Below are 27488 nucleotides of genomic sequence, written 5' to 3' on the forward strand. Positions count from 1 at the left end.
GCTACAGCCTCTATGGGTGTGGCTGGGACAGACCTGGGGTTTGAAACTTGGTTCCCACCGCTCTTGAAAAGCCCTGCACAGGAGGGTTTCACAGTAGGTGAATAATGGGATCTGACTGGCGTAGTTAAAAATGGAGACTCGATTGTAAGGTGGTGGGAGGGAAAGAGAAGACCAGCCAGGAAGCTGTTGTAGTAGTTCTGCCAAGAGATGATGGTGACTCAGAATAGAGAAATATTAGTAAAGATGATGACACATGATAATCGTTGACATGTATTTTGGAAATGAAGCCAGTTTAGTTAAAAATTTAGGTAACAGAGTAATTTATAGGCACATATATATGAAAACTGAGAATTTTCTGGGCAGGTTTTGAAACTGAGACATTTCTGGGCATTCCCTTTTCTGTGTTCAGTAACCTGATCTTCTTTCCCTGCATTCTCATTGCAGGGCAGGTAACTCAACTTCCCAGCTTGCCCTGAGTGTGCCACGTTAGGGTACTTCTCAGACCCACACTGGGCTTTTATTTCTACCTGGTGCATCTTACTTTGCTTCCCTCAGGCCAACTCTGGTTCACAGTACCCAGTGGGTTTCAGAGGAGGAAAAAGAGCCTTTCAGATCTTCCCAGGAGTGCTGCCGTGTGCACTCTGTGCCTCTGTTGGTACCACTGTCTGCAGGTCCTCTGGTAGTTGTGAGGTTGCCACATGGGTGTCAGGCTGAAAGCTGTGCAACCCTGAAACCCAGCCATGCTCTACTTATTAGACTGTTTGCCTTGGCATGGAGCTTTATTCACTCACAGGTAGAGTGCTTTTTTTCTAATTCACGCATAGGTGGTGTGCGGGCTAGAAGCTCCATCTCTTCTCTTAGAAGTGTCTTGCTACTGTAGAAGAAAGTCACCATGAACTCCAGAACATGGCCTAATAATAAGCCTAGAAATTCCAGTATGATTTTCCTGGATTGCAAATGAGGGACTAGTGATCTAAAGTGTCTTTTTCAAGGTCCATGGCTAAGAAGTGATGGAAAGCAAATTAGATTTCAAATCTCATTTAATTTTTTTAGAAAATATTTCATACTACTATAAACTGGCACTGTGTACACTAGATAAAATGTTTTATGATATTATATGCAGATCCCATTCTCAAGGATGTGACTATTAAGAGTGAAGATGTATGGTATATAAATGACTGTACTACATAGTGATTGCACAGGGACGGGTCTCCATTCATATTTTTAAATATTTGTCAAGGGAGCATTTATGTTACATAAGAAAAGACATACATACATAAGAGAAATATATAATATACATATGCACACATATGCATACATAAATGTATACTCACCACGCACATACACACACTGAATAATCAAAGAATGAAATTAAGAAAACAATTACATTTAAAATAGCATCAAAAAGAATAAATATTTAGGAATAAATGTAACAAAACGAGTGCAAGATTTGTGCAATGAAACTGACAAACCGTTGTTAACAGAAATTAAAGAAGGCCTAAATAAATGGGAAGATATTCCATGTTCGTGGACTGGAAGATTTAATATTGTTAAGATGGCAATACTCCCCAAATTGAGCTACAGATTTCACTCCAATCTCTGTTAAAATCCCACTTGACTCTCTTGCAGAAATTGACAAGGTCATTCTAAAATTCAGAGAGAAATGCAAGAGACTCAGAATAGCCAAAACAATCTTGAAAAAGAATAGAATTGGAAGACTCTTATGTCCGAATTTTGAAACTTATGACAAAGCAACAGTAATCAAGATAGTGTGGTAATGCCATAAGGATAGACTTTTATAGATCTGTGGAATAGAATTAAGAGTTCAGAAATAAAACCTAACTTTTGGTTAAAAAAAAAAAAAAAGGTGCCAACGCAGTTCAGTGGCGGAAAAGAATAGTCTGTTTAACAAATGGTACTGGGACAACTGAATATCCACATGCAAAAGAATGAATTTGCTTCCTGTATTGCACCATATTCAGAAATTAACTCAAAATGGATCACAATCCTAAAAGTAAGAGCCAAAATGATAAAAATCTTTAGAAGAAAACTAGGTGTAAATCTTTGTGACCTTGTATTAGGTAATGGTTTCTTAAATATGACACCTAAAGCACAAGCAACAAAAGAAAAAAGATAGATTAGACATGACCAAAATTTAAAATACCTGTTTCAAAGGATACCATCAAGAAAATGAAAAGACAGCTGGCAGAATGGGAGAAAATATTTGCAAATCATATATCTGATAATCATGTATTTGATTAGTATCCAGAATATATAAAGGACTCTTACAACTCAATGATAAAAAGACAACCCAATTAAAAAATGGACAAAGAATTTTAATACATTTCTCAAAAAAAAAAAAAAGATATACACATGGCCAATAGACACTTGAAAAGTTGCTAAACATTGTTAATCATCAGGGAAATGCAAGTCAAAACTACAATGAGATACCATATCATAGCCAGTAGTATAGCTATAATAAAAAAGATGGACAGTAACAATTACTGGGGAAGATTTAGAGAATTGATAAATATTGAGCCCTCATACACTGCTGGTAAGAATGTAAATGGTACCTCCACTTTGGCAGTCTTTCAGGAGGTTAACAGTATTACCATATGACCCTGCAGTACCACTTCTTGGTATACCCAAGAAAAATGAAAACACAGTCACACAGAAACTTTGTATGTGAATGTTCATAGCATCATTATCAATAACAGTGAAAAAGTGGAAACAACCCAGTGTTCATCAAATGATGAGTAGATTTTTTTAATATGGTATATCCATACAATGGAATATTATTCCACCATAAAAAGGAATGCCATACTGATACACGCTACAACATGGGTGAATCTTGAGAATGAAAGCCAAATGAAAGAATCCAGACATAAAACGCTGCATGTCACATGATCTTATGAATGTGAAATGTCCAAAATAGGCTAATCCCTAGAGACAGAAAGTAGATTAGCCCTTGCCTAGTGTGGGAGGATGGGGAATGGCTGTTAATATATATGGGGTTTCATTTTGGAGTGATGAAAATATTCTGGAATTAGGTAGTGGTGATAGTTTCCTACTTTGTGAATATAGTAAAAAAAAAAAGCCCACTGAATCTAGCCTACAACTGTGTTTTATTTGGCCTCCACAATAGTGTTTTTTTTTTCCCCTTTAATTTGTTGCCAACATTTCAAAATAGATTTCACATAAAAATTGGGGTTTCTGGCTTCTCTTGAAAAAGCAGAAGATCTGGCAGCACTGGGCTTATGTTCCCTCAGGGCAACAGCTTCAGCTGAAGCTTAACAGTGACTGCATTAGCCTCAGTCCTCTGCTGCCTCCGCACTCACTGGCCTTTGTGGGCATTTGAGTTTGTGATCCTTAGGGCAGTAGTTTCGGGAGGCTGTTTTCTAAATCTTACGTTGTTACTTTTAATTAGCTTTCTTCTTATATTGCTATTTAACCCACCATGTGATCCCTGTCTAATTAGAATATAAGCTCTGTGTTAGCAGTAAGTGTCTTCTGTTTCCAGATGTTCTCCATAGTGCTGGTATAGGGCCTTACACACTGTAGGGCAATCAGTACGTATTTATACATATCACTGTGATTTGGCAAGATAATTGAGGAAGCCCAATATTCCTTGACATCAAGACATTTTTATGCTATAGGAAAGCATCTTGAAACACTGGTTTGGAAATAGATCTATTCTATTATTACCATTTTGAAGAAATTATTCATGTTTATTAATGATAGTTCTTTCTTATTTTTATGAACGAATTATCTCAGATAATCTTAGGCTTAAAATTACTTTATTAGGTTACTGGCATTGTGGGGTTAATCAACATTTTGATTATGACATTAAACATTTTCTTGGCCATATTAATAATGTGGATCCTTTGAGTTAGGTCTTATAAATATTTTCTCATAGGTAAATGATTAGAGAAAATAAATGAAAAGAGCTGAGCTCTTTACTGGAATACTTATCATCAGAAATGATGTGGATAAATGAGCTTATTTATTTATTTTGTCTTAGTTATTTGAAGATACAAGTACAAAGATAATGAAAACTGTTGGAGGTAATATTAGAAGTATCAGAAAAAGCTGTGTTGTGTGCATGTGGTTGGATTGTAGAGCTCAGTTTAAGAGGACGTCATTGAGATAATTACTATAAAATTATTGAAAATTGTCTTATTTTATGAACACAAACTATCTTCTTTAGCCCCACACGAAGCAATCGGGGAATGATTTTGAATGTCTAATTCGAATATTGTAAATGTTGGTTTCATGTCATGAATATTTCTTAATCTTTATTATGTATGTATTTTAACATTAGGTGAGAAATTCATCCACACTTCTTTTTAGTACCTTGATCACAAGAATATTTGGAGTTAAAAGGGGAAAGGATGAACTTTCAAAAAAAAATAGGTAAGCTTTATCTAATGCTAACTTTACTTTTTACAAAATATTGTCCTAGCCAAGAGTAATTTTTGGAATTTTGCTTACTTTTATAAATTCATCTAGAGCATAAAACTATAAAAATACTACAGTAAATTAACCTACGCTGCCAAATTCTAAGCCCTTGGGCAAAAATGTCTACTGTAATAAGTGGACCTTTTAAAGCAACAAAAATAGAGCAAGGACTGAAATGTACAGCTTGTTTCTCAGTGCAACAGCTAAAGAGTTTTTTTTTTTTTTTTTGATTTGCATCTTCAGGTATTCCTGAAATGTCCTAAATTGCTTTTTCTTGATGTGTCAAGTACTAGCTTATGCAATATCTTTACTTTTATAGTAACTGGAAGTTTAAATGTTTATGATATACTCATCAGAACATGTCCCAGATTACCTTTGCATTAAACTCTAATGAGAGTGGTTACAGAAGTTGGCCACACAGAATAAACAGTGCTTTTTACTTTTAGTTCTTTGGTGCTTTATTTACTCTCTAAGATGTTTATCTCTGAAGGTTTTTTTGTAATGTCTTGAAAGAAAACTTACGGAAACATTTTGATTATGAATAATTTTTAGATACAATGCACAAGTTCTGTTTGTTGTTTTTTAAAGAAGAGAAGCTTTGAATAGTCATTTCTTTAGCATTTAGGAGGGTTTAATGGCTTGTAGTTGAGTGGCTTGCAGTTGCTAACACTAGATGTCACTGTCGCTGCATGCTTAATTACTTTCTTAACGTCCTTTAGGATCCAGTTTGGTCCAGTAGTGTTTCTCTTTGATGATCTAGAGGTAAATCAGACCCTATTCCCCTCTTACCCTAAAGAGTTGATTATCACACTTTTAATTTAGGTTTTAAGCTGTTGTTCATTAAAAATATATTTTCTTGTGTTGGAACTAAGTCATGAAATAATTTTATGATATACTATTGGTAATTCTAATGAAACCAACTGGTGCTTTGAATTGTCATTTAAATTGCTACTTATCACCCTATAAAATTCAATAAATATCTAAAAGGAAAGAAATTGGCTATATGTATGAATCCCTTGAGTATGTTAGAGTTTTTTTTTTAGCTGAATTGTATTTTTAATAATGATAACATTAGTCCTTTGAAAGGATGCTTATAATTTTTACTATTTACCTGGTTCCTTAAAAAATTCTGTCACTAGTTTGAAATCACTAATATTTGTTTCTTTTCAGTTTTATTTATTTTGTTAATAATTCTATAAAGCGCTATGGTTTCAGTTTGGTCATATAAGACTATGATAAATAGTGTATAAATAAAATGATACGAGGTTATCAGACAAGTGAAATTAATGTTTAAATTGAAGAAATGTGAAATGAAGAAATGCTTTTTTTCTCTTGTACTTTTTAAAAAAAATTCTTGGATGTGCATACAAATTTTACTATGTACAGGAGAAAATTATCAGATTCATTTCATGTAGGTTGCATCCGAAAGAGGGTGGAAGAATAGCACAGAGAAACCACACTGTTGAATACTCTTTGCCACAGCATACTTTTGGGAACCTCCATAATAATTCATTCCTCTTAAACAGGGAAGGTTACAAAATATGTATCTTTCCTAGAAAGAGAGAAATGGAATATTCAGATAATTGTTTGGAGTAAAGCTGAAAAGTGAAATGAAAGTATTAGGAAGTTAATTTTTTTTTAATGTGGTGAGCATTTTTGGTAAGAGTTTTTATTTCAATAATCTGAAGGTTGGTATATATCATTACATATACAAAGCTTCTGTTCTCTGTTTGATCCTTAAAGAGAATGCTTCTTGGCAGCACCCACTAGATTTGCTCTGTAAAACCTTTAACATGTTAAACTTGCTATTATTTGTAATGGTTCTTCTAGTTGTAGTTTGTTTAATTATGTCACTTTTGGTTGAAATGTTTATGTACCTCTTCCCTACAATATTAACTTCCTGAGGGCAGAACCTTTTCCTGCTGTTCTGTGTATCTATGATGGGCACTATAAGAATGCTAGTAATAATGATGTCTTGTTGGTTGGTTACTCAACCATTGAATAACTAAACTCAGCTGATGAGACCTCATAGGCCAGTGAAGTCTACTCTCACAGCCACAGGTTGTTCTGCACACAGTCTTGCAAGTGTGTGCTCTTGATCAGAAGGTAACTGGATGTAAAAAGAACATCTGCTTTTCCCATCTAATTGGGGGAAAATGTCTATCTTGGAGTAAACAGACTTGATTTCTAGGCATTTTGCTGCCACTGGAGATGACCTAAATAGACTCCCTTATCTGCTTTGCACTTCAGTTTCTCCATCTATACAGCAAGAGTAATAAGATGTGTGTTCTGTCCTGATGGTGATATGGGGAGGATAAAACAAACTATTAACAGGTCTTTTAAAATACTGGAAGTCCTGTGCAATTAGAGATATAGTTTGCTCTTTCTCAGTTACCACTTCTATCGTTGAACCCATCCCATTGCCTTATAGTTACGCTGTGCTTTGGAGTACAGGGTTAGTATCTTATCCCTGCTTTTGTATACTTGGTGCCTAGCATAGTGTCTGGCATATAATGGGCACACAGAAATACTTGCTTAATGAATCAGTAAAGTTTGTTACTAGAGAAGAGATAAGGAATCTGGTTTCTACTCCTGCCTTTGTTCCCGCATAGCTACGGTAACCAACTGAGACAAATTAGTTAACTTCTCTGGGCCTTGGTTTTCTCCTCTAAGAGAAGAGATTTGGACTATCCTCAAAGTATTTTATTTCTGGAAAATACTAAGCCAAGGCATTACATTATTGTTACTGGACTTCTGAGTTTGGTAAACTGCTATGTTCGCAGTGCCTAAACAGCACCTGCCTCATTTAGGGACAAGAGGTTCCCTTTTCTAAAGAAAGGAGCAGGGGGTCTGCATCCCCATTTGTAAGTATGTAGAGTACTCTTGTTATGATTGAACTCTAGAGCTCGTTAGCCTTGTTCTAGATGTGTCTTTTGGATTATGAAGAAAGAGAAAACTTAAGTTTCACGAGTTTGTTTTAAATAATGTTACTACATTTTAATTTTCTACAGATCCTTTCCTTTCTGTTTCTTACCCCCTAACTGCCTTGGCCTGACAATGAATAATCGATCCCATGCAGAATCAGAAGTGGCATAGCTCTGTGATCCAGGAAGTGTGCTGGGCTTTCCCAAGTAGCCTCCATCTGCAGTGTGAGTGGGCTCTCTTGGTAGTTCCTCATTCCTTACAGGGCAGGATCTCATCCGGTGTGGTCTTGAACTCTAGGTCTTTCCCTGTAGCTCCTTTGTGTTTTAACCTTCAACTGCTTTAGTCCCAGGTAAATGACAAATACCAACATATATAGTAGTCTGAAAAGCTTTATTGTAGACTTTGCCAAAACTTCATATAGGTGCTCAGTGTACAGAGTGTTCTATAGCTCTTGATTTCTCTTCATTTAAAATCTATCAGTCAGCAGTAAGAATTTGTAAGCATTTATCATGAACTCAGTACGGGCATGGTAGAGGAGTACGTGAGAAATATAAAACTTGGACCTTGCTCAAGGTGCTTACCTTTCAGCCAGGGAAACAAAAACGGTTATTTGTGAAACAGATACAAATAGAAGACAACATATAATAATCAGATGCACAATGTGATATGAGTAATCGATGCACTGGAAATTCATTAATGGGAGAGTTGAATGGAGCACTTGGGAACTGTGTTTCTTGTAAAGCTTTGGGAATGAGTGGATTTAGGGTACCTGAAAACAGGTAGATAGAAAAAGAGGTACTGAAGAATAACAATCCTGTTTTTTGTGTCAAGGACCATCTCTGTTTTGTTAGAGAGCTCATATTCAAATTATTAGCTTCGGATGGTTTAGTACCATTTAAGAAGAAAATGTTTGTAAAAGCATCACTGGGTCCAAGTAGCATTACTTCTAATGCTTATGTTAGGAGATGTTAAATCATATTTGTTTTATTTTCCTGGATATAAATGACAAAGAATTGTTTTAGTAGTTTCCCTTAACACCTTAGTGGTGTGGGTCTGGAAGGATCCTCCCAAGGACGTCTAGTCTAGTCCAGCCCCTGCTTATAGACAGATTTTGAAGAAATTTCCAGACAGACTGGCTTCTCTCCTGTGCTTCGTGTTTTCTAGGAAAAGAGATTCCACAAGTTTTTGTGGTCACCCACTCCATTGTTTAGGAAAGAATTGGATTCTCAAAACTAAAATTGAGAGCTGTAGGGCAACTAGGTTTTTATATTTTAGAGAATATAATTATTAGAATTCAAAATAACTTATTTTCTTTGAACTACACAGTAGTTTGTAGTAAGCGCCTATTTGGCCAAACTGAAGATCAGAATTTTCTTTTGACTGTGGCCAGGATAATCTTAATATCCTCAGACCCAAAGGATTCTTGTTTTCTCCATTTAACAAGCATTTATATTGTGTTTTCACTCTGGGCCAGTCCCTCTCCTGGGCTCTGGGATCCAAAGATGAATCAGACAGTCTTGGCCCTAGGGAAACTGACAGTCTAATGAGGAATATGGCAAGTTATCTGCTGTGCTGGAATCTGTTCCACTCTTGTAAAAGGAAGGGAGAAATTGTGAAGGCGGATAGAATATCCTTAGTGCCTGTGCGTGCTTGGTACATGCCAGACCCTATATAGGTGTCCAATTTAGCCTTTTTCACAGCCCTGCAAAATGGATAGAGTCAACCTAATTCAGAGAGGAGTAAACTAAGATTGGTAAGATTTAGTTATTTTCCCGAGATCGTCCAGTCAGAAGTGGCATAATCAGAATCCAAATCTAGCTGTACCTGCAGAGCGCGCAGGCGGATTTACCCACCAGCACACGCAGCCCCTATGAGTAGTGAGTCACTTTTCAGAGTTTGGCTCTAGATTTTACATTGTGAAACTGTGGGAAATAAAGCACTTCACCCAAAGTCTCATTGCGGAGCGGGACTCTCACGTCTCCCTCATGGCTGATTTTAAGAGTCTTTCATTCCCCAATAGTATATCAGTGTGGCCAGGAAGACATTTACCTCTGTAAAACTGATATTTCATGACAGCTTGGTGCTATGGGGAGAGGATTTGGGGGTTTTGTGATAATCTTTGTCTGTGGTATGATGTCTCCCAGGCTTAACCTAATGTTTTTCTAAATCTCTGCTTATATTTTTCATTCATATATTTTTAATAAACCTTATAATAATAACCATTATTAGTTTTTATATTTGAGAGGACCTAAGAAGCCATCCAGTCTCATTCTCATTTTGCAGATGTAAAAATTGAGATGCTTGAGTTCACACAGCCGGTGCTGGAAATACAGTTAATGGTTACTTTAGCTCACAGTAAGCTGAACTGAATGATTTTTAAAATGTAGCTGATTATAAATGGAGTTTCTATTAGCAAAAATAATACTAGTTTGGATTCAAATAAGTTGAAATTAAGGTAATAGCCCCAGTGTTTCTGATATGGTCTGGAGGTGTCATTCATGCATTTTCCGCAGTGTTCATAGAACATTCAATCTGGTGCTTTAGGCAGAGTCGATCACTGTGTATTTTTGGTGACTGAGAAGTAAAGTACAAGTCTTGTGTGTAACCCTTGTTGAGAAGTTCTTAAAATCAAAATTAAGTCTATTCTGACAATTTGGCCTACTGGAGAGTTTCATGTTTTACGTTTTTGTTCATTCTTAGTTTCAGGGATCACAGATAGGAAAACCATAAATACAAGTTTTAACCAAAACGAAGCTCTTAAAGAGAAATATGTTCATGATCTTGAAGTGGGAATTAGTCATTGTGTTCTTAAATATTGACTCTTTCATGGACCAGGTAATCTTTGTTCCTAAGTACTACTTCAGGCCATTGCCTTCTTTAATAACGAAGGCATTGTTGCTTTAGTTTGAGCATGTTCTATGGAATTTTGGCAATGCATGCATCCTCTTTCTGTATCTTAGTAAAGGCATGAGTAAATATTTTTTCTTAGCTTTGGTATTTTTGTAGCTTACATTTTATATGAACCAGACTAAAATACTCTAATACCAGGATTACATAATTTAGGACATCAAGATTGCTTCCAGGACTGTGAGATAAAGTCTTCATTTATTAGGGGTTTTTACAAGCAGTACTTGTTGCTCATTCAGTACCTGTAGAGAAATACCATAGAGCCATTTTCCAAATGAGAAAATGGAGTCAAAGAGGTTAAAACAAGAAGAAACAGTTTCTTTAGAACTGGATAATATTTCTTCTTTATTCAGAACTTGGTCCTTACCACTATTGATTTTAGTAATGTATAGTTTAGAAATTCCAGGAATTTCCAGTTATTCTTGTTACACACAAAACTTTTAATAAAATATAATCAATAAAATTTTTTCATTGAATACTTATTATGTATCTTACCACTCTAATATGTGTAAAAGGGAATTTGTGACATGGCCTTAGATTTCAAGGAGTTTATCATTTACTGAGAGAGAAGACTAACATGTGAACTAGTTTAGGAAAGATAAGTGTCAAACTCGCCAGTACTGTCAGGGGTAGGGGTTCAGAGGGGGATGAGGTCAGGTTCCATATGGGAGTCAGGGCTTAATCTGGATTTGAAAGGCTGAGCAGGATTTGAATAGGTAGAGAGGAAGATGTTGCATATGAGGTTATAAAGACATGAACAAAGATGCAGAGGTTGGAACACACATTGTATATGTCTGAGAAAGATAGAAGCTAAACCAGAACAGGACTGAAAGCACATGATGGAAATATTCATTCACTCAGATACTCATTTATTCATTTATTCCTAGAGCAAGGATTCACTGACCACCTATTCCACATAATCACTGAACTATGTTCTGGGGTTATATCAGTGAGTAAAACAGACATGCCAAGGACAGTAGTTTGAATTTGACACTACATTAGGAGTCATTTAGAAGTTTTTGCATTGGAGTATTCCATGATAAAGGCATTATTTTAGGAATCAGTTGAGAAGTGATTGCATTTTATGTCCCCGGCTAGTGGTATTGGAGAATGTGATGCAAGACCCTGGAAGAAATTTACTTAGGAATAACTTGTACTCTCTGTAGATTGTTAAGACATGGTGCCAGCTTGGTGTGAGTTTTTTCAGCATCTATTCTTTTTGTTGCTTCTAAATTGAGTAGTGTCTATATTAGAGGGGAATATGCCTTATGTCATAAGGATTACTAGTTTCCCCAAGATGTTAAGAAGATACTTAGTGAAAAATAGATTATAGAGTCAAGTAAGTTTTGGGAATACTGGATTCAATAAAAGCTTCTTTATGACAAGACTTCTCAGAATATTTAATACGCTATAATGTGTTTTGTGAATCTTCAAGAGTGGGCTGTAACATGCAGTATTTCCCCAGTTGTTTGACCATGGAAAACTCTCCCTCTTTTAAAGAACATCTATTATCATCTTGTGTTCCCTCAGACATAGTTTAGAGGATGCTGTCATGGGGATACTGATTAAGGCAGGTGAAAGGCATGTTTCCAGCCATCAGGAGCAGCGTCACATGTGAGATAGGGAGATATTCATTTCAGATATATCTTTGCAGCAACAGAAAGACTTAGTTTTAGTTGCAGTTAAATGTGCTATAAATTATCCCAAGTTGTCAGATAAAAATTTAAAATAGTATCCTGGCATATAGTAGGTTGTCAATAAATATGGATCAATGAAAATTTCATACATTTAGACCTTTTAAAATCTTGTATTTACAGTATCTCTTTGGGAGAATGAACTTTATGTTTTACATTAGATTCTTCTACCATTTTGTCAGAAGAAGATAATATCCATTTTTCCAAAGCCTTGTTCATTGGTAAAGGGGGCAGTAGGGCTTCCACCGTGGTTGATGAACTGATCAGCAAGGTCAGTACCAAGCCCATCAGGCTGTGATGTGTGTGCGTGCACGTGCGCATGTGTGTTTGTATTTGTGTGTGTAGGGAGGGCAGATAGGGAGAGGGGAATGGAACAGTAACCAGCTTTGAAATATAATAGGTAAGACTTTGGGATCTACCAGTATGGCTGAGTTTGTACCTTTGGACTGTATGTCTTGCTAGTGAATTAAGCAGCATACCCTGTTTTTGTCCCTTATCTCCCAAATAAGAGCTTCACTTATTAATATTTAAGTAAAGGTTTAAACTAATTCAGATTTGTAGCAGTTAGAATGCTTTTGGCTGTAAGTAACAGAAAACCCAAATCAAAATTTAAACAATAAGGAAAAGTTATCATCTCACATGTAGCCAAGAGGTTTTAAGGGAGACTGGTTTGTTTCAGGTTGATGACATCATCAAAGACCCACGTTCTTTCAGTTTTTCTACCGTGCCATTCTTGACGTGAAGGCACTGGCTCCAGGCAAGCTTCCTTCGTGGTTTCAAGATGGCTGCAGTTCCAGCCATTCGCCCTAGGAGCACCAGGTGCAATGCCCAGTGGCCTCGCGCATCCCTGTTCCTTTTTAAGAATGACAACACAACTTCCTGTATGTGTTTCCATGCTCTCAACTTCACACTGTAAAGACTTCCATTCACATCTTTTTGGCAGAGTTAACATCTTAGCTTATCCCTGATGAAGGAATGGATCCTCCATAATTAGCTTAAACTAATTGGGATTCTCCAGTTGGGTCTAGGGTTGGTGCCAGCCCTCCTTGAAGCATATGACTACTCAGAGAAGGATGAATACCCAACCAAAGTCAAATACTGTAAAAAAGGAAGGATGGGATGAGGGAATGAATTTTTATTAGTGATGAATGACATCTGCTGCTGCATTCTTCTAGGCTATCTCAAAAACTTTGAAAATCTTTTCATTTCATTAGGAAGATAAGTAATACGTGTAGTATGTAGTATTTTAGCCTAATAGGAAAGTGTGTTTTTTCCTTTCATTTATGCAATTCCTTCATATAATTCTTAAAAGATACATAGTTGTAAAAGTGTCTGGATATGTGGTTCTACATAATTTACTCCTGTAGGCCAGCTTGTGTTACAAAAATTTCACTCAGGAACAAAGTTTTGTCTTCACACATGAAAAAAGTTTTGTAGAGCTTTACAATTCTGAATAAAATACAATAACTTTCTAAGTCAGAAAATGCTACTTTGCAATATGAAATATCTTCCTGATTCATAGCTAATCTCTAAGAAGCTAACAGAATGTTAATACTGTTTTTTATTATAAACTCTAATTCACTTTGGAATTTGACCCATATATTACAACATTGATTTTGTTATTGTAGGGCCAAATGTTGTGATGTCAAATGATCTTCCTAAATTTATTAGAATTGGTACTTAGTTGTTTTTATTTATGAACCCAAAATCCCTACTCTATTTAAATTGAGCCCAGTATTTTGATGTGACTTTTTTGGCCTCTGAATTCAAATTAGGCCAGTTGTTTTGAACAATCTCTCCTTCTCCATCTGCCAGGTTTCTTTCTTTTCTGTCCTCCAAACTGTTGCTGTTTTATTCTGTACAAACTGCCTCTATAGAAGTGGAACATGAGGCTGTCTGGGTCAGGGCAAACCAGCCCGCCTCAACAGAAGATGGGGTCAGGCTAGCTACATTTGACATGAATCAGTAAGTCTGATCCAGTTGCTAAATCTCAGAGCTGTAGACTTTTCTAGTCTAAAAGGATAATTCTAGAGACATCCTTTGCTCTTAATATATCTTTGTCTTTCTTCTGTTTATCTCTGTGATCACTCAAGTTATGAACAACTGATTTAGATGTATATAAGTGGTCAGTTACACACTTTCTCCCTTTAATTCACTTGATCCCCTCTTTTACACCCTGCAGTCAAAGCCCTCCTAGGCCATTGGTTTTTATAATTGGTGGTCTGTTTAGATGGTCCAACATTTTTTTTCCCATCATCATTTATTCAGCAAACATGCTTACTAGGTTCAAGGCTCTGAGCACTGAGGGGAGTACAGACATTTATAAAGGATGATCTGTGTATTTGAAGGAGGAGAGTGAAGACTTGAACTCAACTCTGTTGCAAGGTGGAAAGCTCCTAAGTACTCCATTAGCTCCTTTCCCTTAAGGGAAGAGCTTGCGTGTCCCCAACTCTTCCCATTTCCTCACTTCCATGCCACTGCTTAATTGCACCTTTGTCCGAACCCACACTCTTCAAACACTCATCCTTTTTAAACCCCTTCCTCCTTCCCATCACAGTTCTTTACCATTTAGGCAGGAAAAAATCTCATGTGACCCTTTCTTTATCTTGCCTTTGTTCTGTCTGTGTGACAAGCAGTGATTCAGATCATGATGAATGAACATGATAGCAGTATTAGTGATATGCCTCCCCTATCTGTATTTGGAAATGAACTTCTATGTACTAAAAAAACAGTGTCACTGGCCTCTAAAGCCCAGTTTTTCCCAGAAACACACCACAGTCATGTCTGTCTCTTTATGCTTTTAACTAAGCCAACTTAATTTTCCTTAAGCTTCAACATTTTAGGGAAATAAAAGGGAATTTCTCTTTCAGTGATGTTCTCTTGCTTTGATTAGTTACTAATACTGCAATAACATAGGTTTTAATTTTTTGTCATTGTAAAAGTATAATGTTTCAATGGGGAAGTAAATATATTTCTGTGGGCTACCTGCAGTGCCACTATAATATTTTGTCTTTGAAAGATGTATTTCAATTGCCAGATGATCATTTATAAGCTATGGCATTTCTATAGATGAACGTACCATTCTTAAATACTTTCTTAGTCTTTTCCTCCCTGCTTTCAGCCCTGATTACCTTCAAAATGGTGCTGCCATGGTGAACCACCAAGATGGTTGGTTCACCCATGAAAATCAAATTCTGGTGGATTCGTAGCATTTTCTGTGGAGGTTTCTTTCTCTAGAAATCTCTTCTTGCCCCTTCCCCCCATTACATTTAAATGTGATGATTTTTCATGATTTTGGGTATAATATCACTTTTTCTAGCATTTTTAAGTAACATTCCTTATCATGGACAAATCATGGTTTACTTAACAATTCTCTTACTATTAAATATTTAGTTTTCAAAATATTTTTAATAATGCTGTGGTGAGTATCTTTATCTATAAAGTGTTTTAATATGTAGGATTATTTCTTGTAGGTAGATTCTCCTAGGTGTAATTTCTTGGTGACAGAGTATATAACTTGTCTTCAGATCCTATTTATGTATTGTCAGATTTCTTGATAAATTGATCTTCTTGAAAAACAGTTTCCCCCAGTCACCTTCCTACTCAGGAATTTTCATTAGATCTGTGTTGCCTATGGTCTAAGGTCTAGACCTCTTTAATTGGCCTTTGCCCTTTTTGTTAAGCCCTTTTTTCTTTTTGTTTTAACCAACTGCCTACCATTGAGCATTTACAGTCCATCTTATTTTTCCACACTATAAAAAGTAGCACAGCGAATACCCGCATACTTTTTAGCTTTGTCCATGTTTTTTGGAATATTTCTTTGAGATAAATGATGAGAAATGAAAATATAGGGTTAAAGAATATGAAAATTTCATGAAACTGATGACCAGACTTCTTTTAAACAAGAAGATATCAATTTACAAATTTGCCAGCACATATAATCTTCCTAGTAGTTAGATGTTATTATTTTTTAATGCAAGTTTAAGAGAATGTGAGGGAGGAAATTACCATGTTGTTTCAATTTATATTGCTTTTATTACTAGTGAGGTTGAACATTTGCCCACATTATTTGTTGGTTAATTGTATTTTCTTCAGCTTAGCTGGGCCATATATAATTTGAACCTGCCCTTTTCACCTTTTCTTCTATTAGTCAAACCCACAAATATTTATTAAACTTCTGCCAACTACCAACAAATACATACACTCTAATCAAACTAATCCCCCTGCCATTCCTTTGTATGTTACAATTTTCCTTCTGTTGCTTTTGTTCATCCCTTTTCTGTTTCTAAAGTGCTTGTCCCTTCTCTTCTACTTACAGTATGCTGATTTTTCCCACCTTTGAGGTTTAGCCTGAATCTTTTTTTCCTCTAGATTCCCCCCTGACCTAACTATGGCTTCTCTGGGAGCAGGGCCTCTGTCCAATCCCCCTTTTTGTCCCAGTGCCTTGTAAAGGGTCTGCCTTACATAGAAGGCAAAGAACTAGTGATATATTGATGTTGCTAAGATAATGCATGTTGAGTTAGGCAGACCTGGATTTAACTTTTGGCTCTGACTTTGGGCAGGTTTTGTCCCTTGAGCCTCAGTTTCTTTATATCAGCATCACCATAAACGAGGGATGATGAGAGGACTTGCCTCCAGAATCATTGTGAGGAGTAAGTGTGGTAATACTTTAAAGGGCCTCGTGCAGGGATGTGTGATACACAGGAGGCTCTCTTTCAGTGAGAATTGGTTTTAAACTAATTGAACTAATAAAGTGGTCATCCCCACATTCATTGTAGTGTCCCTTTCCTTAGGACTGGTGTACCCCAGTGATGCATGGTGTCTCTTTCTCCTGTTGGTGTTGCTTCTTGTGAATTAGTTAGGTCCTGTCAATTCAGTTCCGAGTTCCAAAGGGGAGGGCTTGTGTTTTAAGTTTGTTGCATGTCCTAAAGCACTGCGTAAGTACTGATTGGTTAAGTATAGCTGAGTAGCTTTGGTAGCAATGAAAATGAGACCAAAGCAGTGATGAAGACCTCACTTTCCATTTTTTTAATGAAACCTTTAGTGGACTTTGTTCGAAAGGCCTTTAAAAAATATTTGGTTTTGTTGCTTGTTCAGCCAAATGGAGTTAGTTATTCAGTAGAAATGATAAAAATATTCAGGTAACACCACTGGATCTCACTTTTCCATATAGTGTTTCAAAGTGCTGCATTCATTAATATTTGTGAGAAACCTATGGTTAATACCACGAGAAGTCATAAACTAAACCAGATTTCCCCCTGTTTTAACTTTCACATGACTTGGATTAACAACAGTGTTACTCTCTAATTTACACCTGGAATTTTAAAAACCTTCTCAAAAAGCTGAAACAATGATTTATATTTAATCACCATGTGACTGGGTTATTTTCACTTATTGAAAATATAAACAACAAAAAATATCCTGGATAAAGAGCTCCATGTATTTTAACTAATGACAGATGCTATGATCAGAATTTCTACTTAAGTCAGGCATTTTTGACATACACCTCAAGCCTCGCAATTAAGCTTTATGCCTTTCCAAACATAACAGTTAACCAATAAACCAAAATATCAGCCTGGTCTGGCTTAGCTCAGCGGTCTTTTGATTTCTTCCAGTCTGTTTGATGTGGAGGCTTATTGAGATTTATCTACTGAGCTGTTCATAGTTTGTAGGGTTGAGAGCACTGGCTATATTATATAAGATTCCATTAGTGACAGGAGAGTGTAGACAGTCTCTACAGTGTAGATAATTTAATCAGTTGTGCTGGTCATGGTTTTGTTACAAGGTTTTTTTAAAATTAATACTCAGTGATTTTTCTTATTTCCCAGTTTATACTGTGAGCCTCAAAACCAATGTATCTTGATTGGTTCAGTTTAGTAGGAAGTTTTTTAACTTTCAGCAGAAATTTCTGTGTAGATTGAAAACTTTTCCACTTATTTGGACTGGTTTATCCACAAGGGAAAAAATAGAAATATACAGACATCAATTATAAGTACTTGGTATATTGGGAGTCAGATATCATTCCATTATATTGTTCGTGATGGTAACAGCAGTGGTATACCCAACTTTATAACATAAAAGCTGCAGAGGACTTTCATGTACTTACTTCATGTAACCCTGGTGGGAATACTCAGTAAGGTAGGTATCATTGTCCTCACTCTAAATAACATGCTTGGAATTTATATTACTAATTCGCTGTATGGCTCATCCAGTATGAGGCAGAGCCGGTGTTCACATTCAGATATGACTCCTACTCCGGTTGTTTTCCCATTACACTAAAGCTTTTTGTTTTATACTGTACAATACTTCTAAACGTTACAAAGTCCTGCCAAACAGCTTCCCAGTGGTTTAATCACATCCTGTTTCCTAAGAAGTAGAGTAAAATTACCCATGTTTACTCCTCTGGAGATAAGAAAATAAGATCATGTTGGAGGAATAATGAAACGTATTCATTCTTTCTGCCTCAGTTGCCTCATGTATTGAATGGGGGACATAATAGCACTCACCTCATAGGGTTTAGGGGTGGATTAAGTGAATTAATACATGCAAGGAGATTAAAAGAGTGCCTGGCATAGGGTAAATTAGAATACATTTCGCTATTATTACCATTTACTTACTCAACAAAGTTTATTAACCCGCTGCTGTGTGCCAGGTAATGTGCGAGGCTTTGAAAGATAAATAAGTCAAAGTCTTTGCCTTTAAGAGTCTCACAGTCAAGCAGAGGAGACTTACACCAGACTACACACCACTGGCAAAAGTGTTCTGTGTAGAGGCATGCAAGGAGAGACTTGGAAGTGCAGAGTAAGGATGAGTACCTACTGTCAGGAGAGGCTTCCTGTAAGAGGTCCTGAGCTTGAAGGATAAGTAGAAGTTAGCCAAGTAAAGAAAATCAGCAGAAGAAAAGGGGGCCCTGGAGGACGGGTGACGGTGGTGAAAGGTTGGTGTTTCTTTAGTTCAGGATTTCTTGAAGACTTTAATATGCTGATACATATTGTGACTCTGCAGTCACTGTTTAGTTTAAAATACTGAGTTATGGAATCCTTTTTATGAAGTATATTATAAAGAACTATGTTTTAAAGAACAAACTTTGGGAAACTCTGGATAAACTGGGTGGTGAGAAGTGAGTTCAGGTTAGAAAGGGAATAAGCAAAGATAATGGGAGGGGTATTGATTAGAGATACCAAGAAAGTCAGTTTAACAATATTTGATGAAAAATGAGGAGACCAAGGAAGAGGAAAGATTGTGGGATGATGGCAGACTTTTGGCTCAGGTAGTGTCTGGGGTTGATGGTGCCATTGATAGGGGTGAGGATTTAGAAGGAAAAACAGATGATGGTGGATCGGGGGAGATACTGAGTTGAGTTATTGTATCTGTTTTGAATGCCTGAGGGACATCCAATGGAACATATTCATTAAGCAGCTTGATATACTGGATCTGGAGCGTATGAGCAAGTTCGGGGCTGGGTGAAGGAGTGATCTGTGTATATGTGGTATTTCATGCCAGGAAAGTGAATGAGAGAACCTAGAGGGGTGAGGATAGACTCCTGGGGACATCAGTGTTTAAGTGACATGTGGAGAAAGAGGATCTCTTGCCAGAGATTGAGTATTTTGACAGTCTGATAGCTTTTGAGACATGCTTGTCTGTTCCCCTGTGCCCCACCCCCCTTTCAAGATCCGTAAGTATTTTGGTTTGGTTTGGTTTTTTCTTTTTTTTTTTTCTGTAAAGTGCCTGACTCCACCCATGCAGGAAATGCAGAAAATCTGCTTTGTGGGCTACTCCTTCTCCCAAGAATCTGGGTAGTTGAAGAAAGAGGCACTTTACCCTGAGCTCTCTGAGGAGAGCTGTGTGATATCCCGCCCAGTGGGGGAAGGTGGAGCCATCTTGCGTTGTTAAGTTTCTGAGCGGTAGGTCCTTCAGTGTAACTGGAGAAATAATGAAAGAGAAGTATTCCACTGGATTAGACAAGTTCAATGGATTTTAATTTTCCTGACAAACTATTATTAAGAAATTGTTTTGGAGATTTTCTCTCTGAGTAGGATTAGCTAGCCTACATTTTTCACTTGGATAAGTAGTTCTTTAATTAGAAACCAAGATTTAGGGAATAGTTTCCCATTGCTTTATATAGTGTAGAGAATGTATGTGAAAATTCCAGATGAAGGTTTTCCTCATGATAGTGAGAAGCAGGGAAAACAAGAGGAAATTACGATATGTTAAGGGAAAGGATTCTGTTCATGCAGTGTGCCTGCTTTTATCTTCAATTCTGGACGTCTCTGCTGGCAGGTTATGTTTTGTTTTGTTTTTTCTCTTCTTTTTTTTTAATTCTCTATTCTTGTCGTGCCAAAAGTCGCATATTTCTGGCAAAATGTTCATTACTGGCTAGGGGTGCACAAGAAATCCTTTGCCAGAGAATTAAGCAAGCAGAAGTCTGTCAAAGCAAACATTCTGGTTTGAAAATATAGTCCTGCGGGGGAAGGGGGAGGGGTGGATAGTGGAGGAGGCCAGAGCATGTTCTAGGGCTGAGTATTTATTTCATAAGAATTCTGTGTTCTGAAAGCTTGTTGTTTGTAGGAATGCTAGAGAAAGCAGGATTGTGGTATACTAAATGTACTGATGAGCAATGGTGGATTTTCTGGGGATTTTTGGTTTGCTCCTGTGTTTGGTATTTAGCTCGTATAATGACAGCCTTTGCTAAGAGTGAAACATTTTGATAACAAATGGCCTTTTAAATTTAACAAAACTTATGTTTACATGGAAAAACTCAGGCCTGAGGATATTAAACATGTATAAACAAACATGCACATAAACACACGGTCCACTTCATAAGCACTTATTTGGCTGGGAAATGCCAACTTTATGTAATCTCAATCTTAAAAGTTTTGGCCAGTTTATTCAAAAAAGCAAAATTTGGAGGTTTTTTTTTCCCCTCCCAGCTTTTCTGTGTGCTTCTTCCTTGTTTTTAAAAAATCGTTTTGTAGAAGAATGATTCTATATTGGGCAGATGCAAGGGTTTTCAATTTCTTTGCTATGTAGTTGCTTGAAGCTACTATTACAGAGTTGCTCTTCCAGTTGGAGAAACATAGGCAGACATTTATGTTACTTTTCACTGGAATGGGAATGGGGACTAACCGTATTAAGCCTCAAGGTTGAAAATGGTTGATCACAAAAGTGGATTTGAGGATTTTCTGACCACATATCTGAGTACAACTGTTGTGTTGGGTGTTTTTTGAAAGAATATAAAAAATAACGTATACTACACTGTAGTATTGAAGTAAATGATCATACATAATAGAATGTATTCATAATAAGCCCTCAAAAGAATATTAATGAAAGACAGCCCAGTTTATTCTTATCTTCTTTTGGCAAATTTTAGATTTGCTACCAGAGTTTATTCAGGGAACACATGCCTTCTTCCAGAGCAGTGGGAGGAAACCTTGCTCTTTGATTCTCCAATTTGGTATACTTTAGTTATAGGAAGATACATTAATTAATAATATACTTTAAAAAAATTTTAGTAACTCAAAAGAACAAAATTTTTTCAAGAGGTTGAAAAGATCATGGTGCACCATTGGAATTTGCCTTTAGTAAATGTAACATTTGTTTTCTAAAGAATTATAACAACATACTTAAATTCCAGAACAGTAAGCAAAATAGCTTAAGTTCACTGACTTGAAAAAACATTCTTTTATACTGCACGGTTCTAAAATCAATACTTAAAAGAAACAGAGAGCAAGCCATTCTATCTTGGATTTCATTTTCCTTCAGATAGAACAGCTAGAACAAACATTCTTGCTAGTTAACATTGCCTGTGTTTTTATGAAGTTAATAACTGACCTGTCAATCACGCCCTATATAAATATGGTAGTTGAATGCTTTCTGCTTTAGAAGCACTTTTATTTACAAGAGCTGCCAGCCAAGATTTCCAAAGGACTCCATGGGCTGTTTGCTTTGATCTGTTTTGAGGGCTGGTCTCTTTATACCTGTTGGTTTGCTATTTATGATACCTTTGTGTAATCAGGTATGGGGAGAGCAGATGTGCAGAATAAACACGTCTTAAGGAAACCAAGGCTCAAGAGAAATCATGTAATTATGCACCAACAGCTTTAAAAAGAGAGAGAGAGAGAATATTTTCTTAAATCAACTTAGTTGCTGTTATGACAAGAGAACAGATGTTGTGGTATTCACCCCAGAGAAGGAAAAGATTCTCTCTTAAATCTCAGTTTCTAATGAATGGAGGTGGTGTGTTTATCCCCACCCTTCAAACTGTTGCTCTCCTTTAAATTCGTAAATTGCTGAGATGTTGCAGCACTTCTCAGTTGACTTTTACCTTTGACCTTTTTTCATTTGCTCCTTCCCTAGGAAATGTTTACCACATGTCTCTAGCAGGGTTACCTTTGCATTTTGAACTGGAAATGCCTTTTAATGTTTAAGGCAGGTTTCAGAAAGGGATGGCTTTTTGTGGTTGTGTGTTTTATGATTTTGATTTGGGTTCCCCCCTCTACATCCCCAGTACTGAGGGGAACTAAGAGCCAAATGAAGCTTTGTATCCCCTGCAATACCAAACACAGGGCTCGTCCATGAAAGAATGGCTAAAGTGAAAAGACACCCAGGTCCTTCGGTCTTGTTTCCAAATTTGTGTGTTGATCATTTGGTTTCTTTCATCTTTCAACTAAATGTTGCCCTACCTAATCACTCTTGTATGTCATATTTGCTTATTGCTTTTCTCTAGGAATCTGAATATTTGAATATATTGGAGAGGTTGTTAACTTATATTTGACTTTCAAATTGAAAAGCTGCCCCTACCTTTTTTAAATTAGAAAATTTCCCATCACTCTATAATCCTTTGGAGGAACTGATTTAAACATTCTTCAGACACTTGTTGTTCCCCTTCCTACTCTGGGAAATTCTCTTTATACTTTTCATTCATATTGATCTTACTGACATTTTTTTAGCCAGCAACTTTCCCTGTTGTGACACTGGCACGAATCTTAGATTTTCTGTGGAAGAGTGCCTGAACATGTTCTAAAGTTTAGAAAGCAGGTCTTTTATTAACCAGAGTTTTCCCTTTGCTTTAGTTGTTGCTCAGAAGGCTTTAAAAATCCAGTGTCTTTAACTGGTATGATTGCTACTTATTTGGTTCCTTGTTTATAGTTTTTATTTATTTTAATTTTTTTCTTCCAGTTTTATTGAGATATAATTAACATACAGCACGATATATGTTCAACCCATAGAGCATAATGATTTGATATATATGTTACCACTATGAATCTATTATCTCATTTAGACACAGAATTAAAGAAACAGAAAAAAATTTTTTCCTTGTGATGAGAACTTAGGATTACTCTCTTAACAACTTTCACATCTAACATAGAACAGTATTAATTATATTTATCATGTTGTACATTATATCCCTAATATTTATTTATCTTATAACTGGAATTTTGTACCTTTTGACTACCTTCATCTTATTCTAAACCCCTCCCCCATCTCTTTTTCTGTGAGTTTGTTTTTGAAGTATAATTGACCTACAGCACTATGTTTCTGTTACGCAACATAGTGATTTAATATTTCTGTGCATTTCAAAGTGACTAACATAAGTCGTTTTGCTCTGTCACCATACAGTCTTTAAATGCTAGCATCTATATGATAATCAAGGTACAAAATGCAGCCCGAACACTGCATTTTCAGTATATTCAGCACCCTTCCCCAGATAATCACTTGCCAGAGTAAAATCATTTTGTAAACTTGAAGGTAGATTAAAGCTTGGCTTTAAACTCTGTGCTCCCTCTGCACAGCTTATGGGGTCAAAGGTGGGCACGTCCTGGGGTTGCCTGGAGCCAGCAAGAGTGAGCGAGTGCAGTCATGTCACCTTTTGTTGAAGCACAAGCCTCCAAAAGGTATGAAACCGCCCACATTACATTTGAGCATCCTCAGGCCTCTGATTGCAGAACCTCTGTTAGTTGAGTGGCACAGGGCAGCCCGAGATCAGGCCAGAGAAGCTAGCAAGAGTAAACAGGGGTCGGCCATGCCCCAGACACCAGAGAGGAGACTGCCTCTGGAAATGACACGCTTAGGGACAGTTTGGAAAGTCCTTGGTACTGCTTAGTTGGCAGATTAGCAGAAGGAAAGTCCCCTCCAGTATTTTCATTTTGCATTCGTCCAAGGCCTGAACCTATAATTAAATTTTCTGAACAAAGAACCTATTAACGCACACCATCCAGATTGATGACTAACGGCTCTTCCTTCCAGGTCCATAAGGAAATCTGTAATGCTTAATGCAAAATAAAGACCCTAGTCAGGTTTGGGGGGAGGGTGAAGTAAAGGAATGGGTGTAGTTAGAACTCGGTTTCTCTTTCAGAAGTCATTTTTCAGTGCTGTTTAAAATGGACCTTTCAGTGGTTGCTGCATTTACTCAAGTATGTGTGATTTACTGAGTGATCTAAAACTTAGTCACAGTGATAGGATTTTATTTAAATATCTGTGAAAATATGCTGGTTTTTAAACTTTTGGAACACTGTTTAGGAATATTCTCTTTTTAATTCTTGTGTGGGCAGTGTGGACTTAGGTAAAAATGTTTAGGAGAGACTTAACTCATCATGTTACTCGTGGGCCAGAACTTCAAGTAGCTTTCCAGTATTCGAGAATCTGGTTGAAATTCATTAGCTTGGCCTTCCAGGGCTTGCACAGTCCAGCCTGCTCTCTACCAGAGGAGCTTTTTGCTCCAGCCTTTTCCCCCATCCCTAGGCAGGCCTTTCACATCTCTGCCTCCGTGGTGTTCCCATGCCAACCCCTTCTCCTCTATATGCTTTCTCCTCCTTCAGCCTCCCCAGGACCCTGGGAAATGGGAATTCTAGCAGTCCTTCAAGGCCAGCCATCACCTAGATGAGTTGAGGACCTCTCTTCCTCTGAGTTTCCAAGCCTGTCAACCTCCTGGTTGCCTTCCCTCCTGTGAAGCCAGCCTTCCCTGAGCTTCCCTCTGTGAGTTCTGCCCTCTGCTTCAGCCTCCAGGGCAAACTTATACCACTTTGTTGGCTCTTCCTGTGCCAGTCCTTCAATCATGCTTGTTTTAACTTCTGTCTTATTTTTAAAACTTAATTTTAAGTCCTAGAGGCTTAAGAATTCTATCTTTTATCTGCTAATGTCTTCCAGAGCACCTAGCACAGTGCTTAGTACATGTTTGTCCACTGGCTGATTGGTTGGTGCCTGTCTAGGCCCAGGGCTTGATAATTGGCAGTCTGTAAAGCCAGCAAGCTATTTTCAGAACTCCTGGGTACCTTTGTACCAGGTTTATTTTTTGGCTTGTCAGCTTGGTAGTGGAGATGTCGGGCCCAATTCTGTCCAGAAAATGTGTTTTCCAAATTTTTACATGAACAGAATGGTGTTACAGTCACACTCTGGAGCAGTTTCACCTGGGGACTGCCAACTCTCCTTATGCTGACAGCTGACCCACGTGGAGTGTTCCTCAGATCTCATTTCAGCTTTCTGGGGTACTCTTATTTTTAATTAAGAGAACGCTTATTTCTAAGACCGTTCATGAACCAAAGGCAAGTGAAAAATTCATTAAATATTTGCTTTTTTAACTTTAATTTACTTCAGGGGCTGATAACTCAGGTGGGATATGCCTTGACAGTGACCTGACAAGGTCCTTGTTCATGGCAGTTACGGACTTTTCCAGGGTGCACCTTTTAGATATAGCAGGAAGCCAGCATCCTGGTGTCTCAGCCATATAAGGAACTGACTTTCTTTTAATTTTGTGTTTTGAGCTTGAGGAAGATGCATACTATGCCAAGTTGAGACTTTTGAGTCTTCAGTGCTTTAACTCATTTGATCTGAAAATTACTGGTAAAATTACTACTTTTGCCAAGTGTAAGACAAGTCTTAGAATAGTGAATGCTGTGATATAACTGACACAGCATGCTTTAAGGCTTCTGAAAGTTTGGGCCAGACTCTAAGAAGTTCATAGGCCAGCATGAACCCAACACACACAGTAGTCAATTCACATTTGTATAGTGCTCTTTGACACTCCTGTGTTTATTCATTCAACAAATATTTTTGAGCACCAGCTAAGAGCCAGGCATTGTTCCAGCTTCGTAGGATACAATGATGAACAATCACCAAGTATTTTACTTCTCAGTTATTTTGAATTTTAATTTCTAGTCTGTTTCCTCTTACTAGAGTGTCAGCTCTTTGGGAGTGGATATTTTCTCATTCACCTCTGTACCTTCAGCACTGAGACCAGTGCCTGACACACAGCAGAAGCCCAGTAAATATTTATCAGTGTAGGAATGAAGTGCTACAATGAGGGAAGTAAGGATTGCTGTAACGGCACATGGGGGATGCGTGTAATCTGGGCTTGGAGGAACCAAGGAAGACACCTTAGAGCAAGAAAGAAAATAGTGGAGCAAAATGATATGCACTGTTCACCTGGGAAAGAGGAGGTGAGAGAAGGGGTGAGTGCTCCTGTGCAGAAGTCTGGGGGTGACGGTGAGTCATCACAACACATGATTGATTGCTATGCAGAGGGTGAGGGAGGCGCGGCATGAGGGGGAGGACACAGGAGCAAGTATTTTAAGTGCAAGTATAACGAGGTTAGATTTGTTTTAGTTTGATCATTTTGGCTGCTGTGTAGAAGTGGATTGGAAGTGAAGTTGAAGACTGGGAGAGCACTTTGAATAGTTTTGTTTGTTAGGATAATACAGACTAATAGTACCCAAACATTTTGGCTTTATGAACCAGCCAAAAAAAAAAAATTAATTTAATTAAATTTTGAGGCTCAACCTAACAGAGCTGATAACCTTTTCATTTTGTTAAGGCCATTAAAAAACATACCACCTGTTTCATTTGTGTATACATCTATCAAGATTCATCAAGTTGTACATCTGAAATATGTCTAATTTACAGGAAGCATACCACAATAAAAGTGTTTAAAAATTAAAAAAAAAATCCATACCACCTGTCAGAATCATCTCATAAAATAAAGGACATTTTAACATACATACCCGCAAATACACACACACCACACTCACAGGAGACTCTCAAAGAAACGTTAGGTTTTTAAATGGAATGCATTTGGCTTGATGCAAAATTTACTCCATTGCCCTGGTTTTTCTCATTTTCCTTACAAATGGGCACTTGTGTGGTCTCATATTTGCAAAGGTGATTTAGCCTAGGGAAGAAATGTTGGTGATCTGAATCACCAGAAAATTGGTGATTTCAAAGTACTTTCAGATCTCTTATCTCATTTGATCCTAATGGTAATCAGGTAAGGTAGTTAGGTTAGGTGTAATTATTTTCATTTAATAGATGAGGAAACTGAGACTTGGAAGATAGATGACTTACCTGAGTCACATATCTGAGTAATAGCAGAATTGAAACCAGCATTAAAATGCTGTAGAACTCCAGATATGTGGCTCCCCTACCACACCCCTTTTTGGTTTTTCTCAATTTTCAGGAAAGAAAGGAAAAGAAATCATGGGGTCCCTATGAGTCATGTCTTTTAGGGCAAAA

At 37.2% G+C, this 27488-nt stretch overlaps 1 protein-coding gene across 1 annotated transcript in view; it reads left to right on the plus strand.

The window, feature by feature from the left end:
* The window catches only part of LOC140700566 (tRNA (32-2'-O)-methyltransferase regulator THADA-like), a 99836-nt gene that overhangs the window by 3669 nt on the left and 68679 nt on the right, over positions 1-27488 (plus strand). Inside the window, exon 2 of the mRNA XM_072973989.1 lies at positions 4322-4413. The gene's annotated coding sequence lies outside the window, so the exon portion shown is untranslated. The remainder of the gene's footprint in view (positions 1-4321; positions 4414-27488) is intronic.

The sequence above is a fragment of the Vicugna pacos genome, chromosome 13 (assembly GCF_048564905.1).
Source record: "Vicugna pacos chromosome 13, VicPac4, whole genome shotgun sequence".
Lineage (NCBI taxonomy): Eukaryota > Metazoa > Chordata > Mammalia > Artiodactyla > Camelidae > Vicugna > Vicugna pacos.